General features: G+C 40.6%; 1 long non-coding RNA gene across 1 annotated transcript; it reads left to right on the forward strand.

Moving 5' to 3' along the window:
- Positions 1 to 5,424: 5,424 nt before the first annotated feature.
- LOC127924204 (uncharacterized) lies at positions 5,425 to 9,065 on the forward strand. The gene is made up of 3 exons (XR_008117141.1): positions 5,425 to 6,746; positions 6,848 to 6,922; positions 8,997 to 9,065. It is a non-coding gene; the product is annotated as an uncharacterized LOC127924204 (long non-coding RNA).

A 9,065-nucleotide genomic window follows, 5' to 3' on the forward strand; every position in this document is an offset into this window, starting at 1 on the left:
TCTTATTGCGTAACTGTAATAAATCGGATTACTTTCAAATAGATACAAACCGTAGTCCTCACATTTGAGTAATATTCCTTGAATTATCATTTGGTGGAATGTCTAATGGTAAATGGTATTCACAATATACATAGCATATATGCTCTCTCTCTAACTGTGCATCTCTGAGCTAAGGTTAACTCAATAATGTAATGCTAGTACATCGATTGCAAGATATTAGCTCCTTGTCCCTTCGCCTTGCAGAATGGTAAACCTACACACGTGCATCTTATAGTATTCCGAGGGGTGATGCAAGGCTTGCAACCTTGGCAATACCCACTGGATCCGATAATGGGCCCATAGTGTTCACATGATAATGGAGTCAGATGGTATATCATAGTAGGGTCATAGAACCCTACACTAATTCTGTCATCCTCAGACGAAGTGAATTTTCACTATTCTACATTACCAGGTTGTTAGCTAGCTAGGTAACATGACTAAACAACCCACTGGGCAAAAACTGGTTGAATCAATGTTGTTTCCATGCATCATACCGTGTTTTAAGAAGTCTGTTACAGAGGTGGTGAAGGCTTCAGGCATGATGATGCCTTTGGTTGACGCTCCAGTTGGAGATGCTGATACTGAAGGACAGCGGAGTCAATCACCACCTCCCGGAGACACCTGAAACCCCACCTCTTTAAGGAATACCTAGGATAGGATAAAGTAATCCTTCTCACCCCCCCCCTTAAAAGATTTAGATGCACTATTGTAAAGTGGCTGTTCCACTGGATGTCATAAGGTGAATGCACCAATTTGTAAGTCGCTCTGGATAAGAGCGTCTGCTAAATGACTTAAATGTACAAATGTAATGTAAATGAATCATGCTTTCAGGGGAGGATGGGACTGACTGAGGATGACACATGGTATGCTGTGGGTGAGGTAGTAGAATAAATATTACACCACCACAGTTCCTTGTTTTACATTTTTGTTTTATGATAAGTTCTTTCCAGTATGTTTGTTCTCCCTGTTGTGAAGGTTTAGAGTCTCTGGGTGGCATGGTGCCCATCTGGTGCAGGATAGGAGTAGCTGAGAGGACCAGATGGTTTATAATAATGCTTTGCTCTGCTTTACTCTGTTTTCCATGACCAAAATTGTATCCTATATGTAACGGATGTGAAACGGCTAGCTTAGTTAGCGGTGCACGCTAAATAGCCTTTCAATCGGTGACGTCACTTGCTCTGAGACCTTGAAGTAGTAGTTCCCCTTACTCTGCAAGTAAGGGAGCGGCTTTTGTGGAGCGATGGGTAACGATGCTTCGAGGGTGACTGTTGTTGATGTGTGCAGAGGGTCCCTGGTTCGCGCCCGGGTATGGGCGAGGGGACAGTCTAAAGTTATACTGTTACATTGATGCTGTTGACCCGGATCACTGGTGACACCCTTATGGGTGTCAAAAGGGGAGACAAAAGCATATATCACTTGTCGATTTTTTTCTTCTATTTTTCTTGGTTGATTTTTCTTTTTTGTTTTTCTGTAATAAAAAATAAAAAATAAATGTTTTATTAATAATAAACGTTTTATTATTTTAATGAAATGCTATTAACATATTACTGTGTTGGGACTGCTGAAATAAAGGATAATGAGTGACACCCTAGCGGGTGTCAAAAGGGGGACTTAAATTTAACACAATTTTATTTTATTCTGTCTTTAAATGAGCAGTTGTTCTCTTTTGACATGAGGGTTTTAAGTTCCTAGGTGGCTGGTAGCCAATCTAGTACATAGTGGGATCAAATGGAGGACATGAACGTATTTTAAACTTTGTAACTGTTATATGATTCATTGCTGAATTTTTGTTCACACCCTTGGGGGTGTGAAAAAGGGGGATTGTTGGATCCTGTGTTTTACATTATAGCCGTTACTATATATGTGATTGAATATTATCTGCTGTTGGCTTGTGTGGATGTATGTATGTGTTATGCAACATAGCTGACTTGAAACATTGTTAAAAGCTTCAGGGCCATGGACCTTTCTCATGATGGAAAAAAGACAGGAACTGTGCAATGAGTTGGGGGGCACATTCATAGCGTGGGGTTGCAGAACAAGCGGTCTTTTGTTAGATAACAGGAGCCAGGTGCGAGATAACGATATGGAGCATGAGCGCATGGATGTTCTTCACAGCAACAGTTACATCTATCAACAGAAGCGCCAAGAGGCGGGGACCCGCCTGAGCGCCTGCAATAGGCTGAGCAAGTTTAAACCACGCCCAGTCTCTACTGTGATAGGCCAACAGACGGGTTGGAACTGTCTATCACAGTATAAAGAATATTGTTTTACATACGTCTTGTCAGTTCTCTGTTCTGCCCTGCGTGGTATTACAGTGAGCCCGTATATACGAAAGTTGCATTTGCCATTTATTACTTAGCTAATAAAAAAATACATAGTATAAAATCGGTGACTCATTGTTATATTTATCCTGATACCAGATTCGAATTTACGCAACTCTAACACTAGTCACTTTAATAATGGCATTTTAATAATGTTTACATATCTTGCATTACTCATCTCATATGTATATACTGTATTCTATATTATCTATTGCATCTTAGCATCTGCCGCTCTGACATTGCTCATCCATACATTTATATGTTCTTATTCCATTCCTTATTTAGATTTGTTGTGGAATTGTATGATATTACCTGTTAGATATTGTTTCACTGTTACATTTCATAGCAGCCAGATCATATAATTCATTCTCGAATCTACCTGCTGTCCTACTCAACTTTTTCCTTTGCTTGGTAACTAGGTAACATAGCATCCCTCTCTGTTTGAGCCAGGTGTTTGGATAGGCTAAACAAGCTAGCTGCATTCGCTAGCTAAGTGAATGTGAAAAAAATACTAAATATAACTAGCTTTCTCTCTCTCGCTCTCTCTCTCACTTGCTTCTTCATTCTTTAAGAAATCTATTTGTTCAAAACTGTTCTGTTTTCTTTCTCTCTCTTTGAGTCAACTACTCACCACATTTTATGCACCGCAGTGCAAGCTAGCTGTAGCTTATGCTTTCAGTACTAGATTCATTCTCTGATCTGTAGCTTATGCTTTCAGTACTAGATTCATTCTCTGATCTGTAGCTTATGCTTTCAGTACTAGATTCATTCTCTGATCTGTAGCTTATGCTTTCAGTACTAGATTCATTCTCTGATCTGTAGCTTATGCTTTCAGTACTAGATTCATTCTCTGATCTGTAGCTTATGCTTTCAGTACTAGATTCATTCTCTGATCTGTAGCTTATGCTTTCAGTACTAGATTCATTCTCTGATCCTTTGATTGGGTGGACATGTCAGTTCATGTTGCAAGAACTCTGATTGGTTGCAGGAAGTCCTCTGGAAGTTGTTATAATTATTGTGTAAGTCTATGGAAGGGGGTGAGAACCACGAGCCTCCTAGGTTTTGTACTGAAGTCAATGTAGCCAGAGGAAGACGGAAACTAGCTGTCCTCTGGCTACACCATGTTTTTTAATTTCACCTTTCTTTAACCAGGTAGACTAGTTGACAACAAGTTCTCATTTGCAACTGCGACCTGGCCAAGATAAAGCAAAGCAAATCGACACATACAACAACACAGTTACACATGGAATAAATAAACATACAATCAATAATACAGTAGAAAAATCTATATACAGCACGGTGCTACCCTATAGAGTGCTGGTGAGGCTACTGTAGACCTCCATTGCAAAATAATGTATTTTCATGAATTATTTGGTGACGTGAATATATTTTGTACAGTTCTATCTAAAAATGATAACTTTTTATGTTTCATTATTTACATTTTTATGAAATTCACTGAGGAGGATGGTCCTCCCCTTACTCCACTGATGTATAGACAACTGCTATGGTAACACTGCATGCCATCTATCATACATTAGGAGTTAGCATGGCAGCTTACACAGATCTGGGCCCAGGCCAGCACATTTCTACGACATGCACCACCAGCTTGGTATGTACAGCAGCCACTTCCAGCAGCATCACGAACCAGTTCAGCTGTTTCTCTGCCAGTCAATGTTCACCTGTCTGTCCTGTGTGTGTGTGTGTGTCTCATACTCTTCGTCCTCGTCTTCACCAAGTAGCTTCTCATCAAAAGCATCTTCCTCCAAGAAGTCCATGACCTCTCGGTCCTCCTTATCCTGCAGGTCTTCCTCAGAGATGACCCTTTAGCACGTAAGATGATGAATCTAAGGGAATTGTGAAGACACAAGATATCAACCTGTTTGTCAGGTGACAAAGTTACATTTTAAAATTCTAATGTTTTCTCTCTAACATTTGAGAAAACAGTTAACATAATTGTATATCTGATACTCCATAACTGAAATAATATGATCATGTATGCCTGTAGCAAAGACAAACCAGCTTGACCTCCAGCCTGAGCTTTCATAAGGCTTATGATCTATCATAAAGGTTATACATTAATTCTTGCATTTAACAGCCAGAAGGTTTACTATTTTGGAATCATATCACAGATAAACATTGTTAGAGTCGCGTCAATTCAAATCTGGTATCAGGATAAATATGACAATGAGTCACCGATTGTATACTATGTATTTTTTATTAGCTAAGCAATAAGTGGTAAATGCAATTTTCGTATATACAGGCTCTCTGTCCCACCTCGCAGGGCAAACAGAGAACTGACTGGTTCTTGACAAAGATATTATAAATATACCCTGACAGAAATAGTTCCTGCTTCCGAGGCGGCCTGTCAGAGTAGAGACTGGGCGTGGTTTAAACTCACCCAGCCTATCGTTGATTGTTGGCGCAGAGGCTGGTCCCAGCCCCCTAAGCGCTTCAGTTGATAGATGTAACTGTTGCTGTGAAGAATATCTATGCGCTCATGCTCGATACCGTTATCTTACACCTGGCTCCTGTTATCTAACAAAAGACCATTTGTTCTCGCAACACTACGTTCTGAATGTGCCCCCCAACTCGTTGCACAGTTCCTATCTTCATTGTTATTCTGTATTTTTCCATCATGAGAAAGGTCCATGGCCCTGAAACTGTTTAACAATGTTTCAAGTCAGCTATGTTGCATAACACATACATATATCCACACAAACCAACAGCAGATAATATTCAATCACATATATAGTAACGGGCTATAGTGCATAACACAGAATCCTCATAACATACACCTAATGAGATATCTACCTAGCTAATAATATTACTATACCCTCTCTTTTTTCTGGATGTCAGGCTAGTATCTACTAATGCAATTACATTCCAGTTCGTTTTAGCTCTAATACTAATGAATACTCTTCAAATTGTACATTTTTGAATTTTACTTTGTACAGCCATCAAAAGAAAACATTAGCATCAAAACCACAAGACACAAGCTAAATCAAGTAGGCTACCGTGGTCTGTTTTGGGTGACTGACAGAATTTTGAAGAACAGCCAATAGGCTAGCTAGCTACCGTTAGTTAGCTCACAGACTTTCGTACTGTAGCTAGCAATCTAGCTAACGCTATATGAGGAGACACCCGGGAAAAAATGTACATAAAGTAGACAAGTAATTAGTAAAAAAACAAGTTTGCCATCATTATCATATCGTCAAATGTACTTTAGAAAGATGGCAATTGCCATAAAAACAGGTAGAACCGTTAGTCAAAAATAGCTAGCAATACTAATGGTAGCTGTCTAAAACTCATGAATAGCATGTCCTTTACTTATAATCTAAAAACAAGTACCTAAACAGTTACTTCATGAATGGTTGCTGCTGCCCATTTCAAACCCCACGTGTGTACCTAGCCTGTTTTGCAATGCAGTCTGGTGAAAAGTGTGCTGTGCATATGCAAATGTTCTGAACTTCAGACTGAACTTCTCTTGACAATTATTATGAAAACCAAATCGAAGCCAAATCAGACATAGTGATTGCTTGAATGGAAGACAGTGCAAAGACACTGCACAATCTCTTGCTTATGAGCGGGACCAGCACCAGAACTAGGAAGATATGTAAATAAACAATTAACATTCTTGTTCATTGGTCCATTATCATCAGATCGCCTTGTGACTTTATGCGGTGGGCCCAAAAACTTCCCACCTGAGCCAGATGAAATTCCAAGCATTTTTATAAAAACAGCTCTTTTATTTTTATTTTACCTTTATTTAACCAGGCAAGTCAGTTAAGAACAAATTCTTATTTTCAATGACGGCCTAGGAACAGTGGGTTAACTGCCTGTTCAGGGGCAGAACGACAGATTTGTACCTTGTCAGCTCGGGGGTTTGAACTCGCAACCTTCAGGTTACTAGTCCAACACTCTAACCACTAGGCTACACTAGGGCATTATCATATTTTCGTGAATTTCAGAGTGTTATTTCGACCTCATAGCGTGGAAATAGCATGAAAAAAAGGGAAATAACGTTAACTACACTGGGCCTTTAAACCTAATAATCTATAGGGTTTAATGACAGGTGGCAGTATATCCGCTTCTGATCAGTCAAAGGTAGTAATTACATGTCTGTTGTGGTTGTTGTTTACACAGGATGGTGAAATGAATCCTGGGAGGTTAATTTAAAAACTCATTATTTGGGGATTATGGCCAAGCACACACTGTACAATATCAAGAATCATAATAACATGAAGACAGTTTGTGTGGGGGTGTATGTTCTCATGGAAGACTGCCGTGACCACATGTTCCAGAGCAGCCTTTATAAGGGTCAGCCCTGGTGAGGCTTTGGCTTGAGAGGAAAGGAGAAGGCAAGTGGTGATCACTAAGCATCTAAAGGTTGGTTTTCAGTCCTTCTTCTAACCGTTTCATTGGAGGAAACTCGTCATTTCTAGTAAGACTGTGCACCAATGTCTAACTGACTATGTGCTTTGTGACAGGAGGACGTGCAGGGATGAGACCCATGGACCACAGCGTGCTGAAATGTTGCCTCGTCTCTCTACTCTTGCTAACAGGTAAGACATTGGGCTTCATTTTACTCTTCTTAAAACAACACAAATTTCACCAGAAGAATGTCATATTTATTGTTCCTATTAGCATTCGTAAAGTATTCAGACGCCATGACTTTTTCCACATTTTGTTACGTTACAGCCTTGTTCTAAAATGGATTAAATTGTTTTTTCCCCTCATCAATCTAGACACAATACCCCATAATGACAAAGCCAAAACAGGTTTTAAGAAATGTTTGCCCCCCTCCCCCAAAAAGAACAAGAAATATCACATTTACATAAGTATTCAGACCCTTTACTCAGTACTTTGTTGAAGCACCTTTGGCAGCGATTACAGCCTGGAGTCTTCTTGGGTATGACGCTACAGGCTTGGAACACCTGTATTTGGGGAGTTTCTCCCATTCTTCTCTGCAGATCCTCTCAAGCTCTGTCAGGTTGGATGGGGAGCATCGCTGCACAACTATTTTCAGGTCTCTTCAGATATGTTCGATCGGGTTCATGTCCGGGCTCTGGCTGGGCCCCTCAAGGACATTCCGAGACTTGTCCCGTAGCCACTCCTGAGTTGTTTTGGCTGTGTGCTTAGGGTCGTTGTCCTGTTGGAAGGTGAACCTTCACCCAAGCAGTCTAAGGTCCTGAAAGCTCTGGAGCAAGTTTTAATCAAGGATCTCTGTGTACTTTGATTTGTTAATCTTTCCCTCAACCCTGACTAGTCTCCCAGTCCATGCCACTGGAAAACATCCCCACATCATGATGCTGCCACCACCATACATCACCGTAGGAATGGTGCTAGGTTTCCTCCAGACGCGACAATTGGCATTCAGGCCAAAGAGCTCAATCTTGGTTTCATCAGACAGGGGAATCTTGTTTCTCATGGTCTGAGAGTCCTTTAGGTGCCTTTTGGCAAACTCCAAGCGGGCGTTTTACTGAGGAGTGGCTTCAATCTGCCACTCCACCTACAGAGATGGTTGTCCTTCTGGAAGGTTCTCTCATCTTCACAGAGGAACTCTGGAGCTCTGTCAGAGTGACCATCGGGATCTTGGTCACCTACCCGACCAAGGCCCTTCTCCCCCAACCCACTGTTCCTAGGCCGTCATTGAAAATAAGAATTTGTTCTTAACTGACTTGCCTGGTAAAATAAATATAGATGTGCCTTTCCAAATCATGTCCAATCAATTGAATTTACCCCAGGTGGATTCCAATCAAGTTGTAGAAACATCTCAAGGATGATCAATGGAAAGAGGATGCACCTGAGCTCAATTTCGAGTCTCATAGCGAAGCGTCTGAATACTTATGAAAATAAGGTTAGGTTTTTTATGATTTATAAATTTGCAAACATTTCTAAAGACCTGTTTTCACTTTGTCATTATGGTGCATTGTGTGTAGATTGATGAGGATTTTATTTTATTTGATCCATTTGAGAACATAACCAAATGTGGAATGAGGGAAAGGGTCTGAATACTTTCCGAATGCACTTTATGTACAAAGGTATGTGAACACCTCTTCAAATGAGTGTATTCCAGCTGTTTCAGCCACACCTGTTGCTGACAATCTCCATAGACAGACATTGGCAGTAGAATGCCCTTATTGATGAGCTCAGTGCCTTTCAATGTGGCACCGGTCAACTGTAAGTGCTGTTATTGTAAAGTGGAAACAGCTAGGAGCAACAACGGCTCAGCTGCGAAGTGTTGGGCCACACAAGCACACAGAACGAGACCACCTGGCGCTGAAGCGTGTCGTGTCTAAAAATGGTCTGTCCTCGGTTGCAACACCAATCTGCCTCTGGAAGCAACATCGGCACAATAACTGTTTGTCGCGAGCTTCATGAAATGTCCACATACTTTTGGTAATGTAGTGTATTGGGGTGATAATGGACTAGCGATAGAGTATCAGGTCACTTTTGACAGATATTAAGTCACTATTATGAAGACATGCAACAACCTTATCCCATGTCATTTAGATTAAGTTGGTCATTTCTTGCACTGTGTTGTTGAACTATTGGAAAGCATCATTGGTTTCTAGAAAATCGCTATATAAATCCAATGTATTTTCTGAAATTATATACCTGTCTCTGGTTCCACAGTGTCTGCAGCAGACCCTCCATCCAATGCAGCCATTTTAGCTAGTGAAATGACTCCAGGCAATGCATCCA

This window comes from Oncorhynchus keta, unplaced genomic scaffold (genome assembly GCF_023373465.1).
Source record: "Oncorhynchus keta strain PuntledgeMale-10-30-2019 unplaced genomic scaffold, Oket_V2 Un_contig_3823_pilon_pilon, whole genome shotgun sequence".
NCBI classification, from domain to species: domain Eukaryota; kingdom Metazoa; phylum Chordata; class Actinopteri; order Salmoniformes; family Salmonidae; genus Oncorhynchus; species Oncorhynchus keta.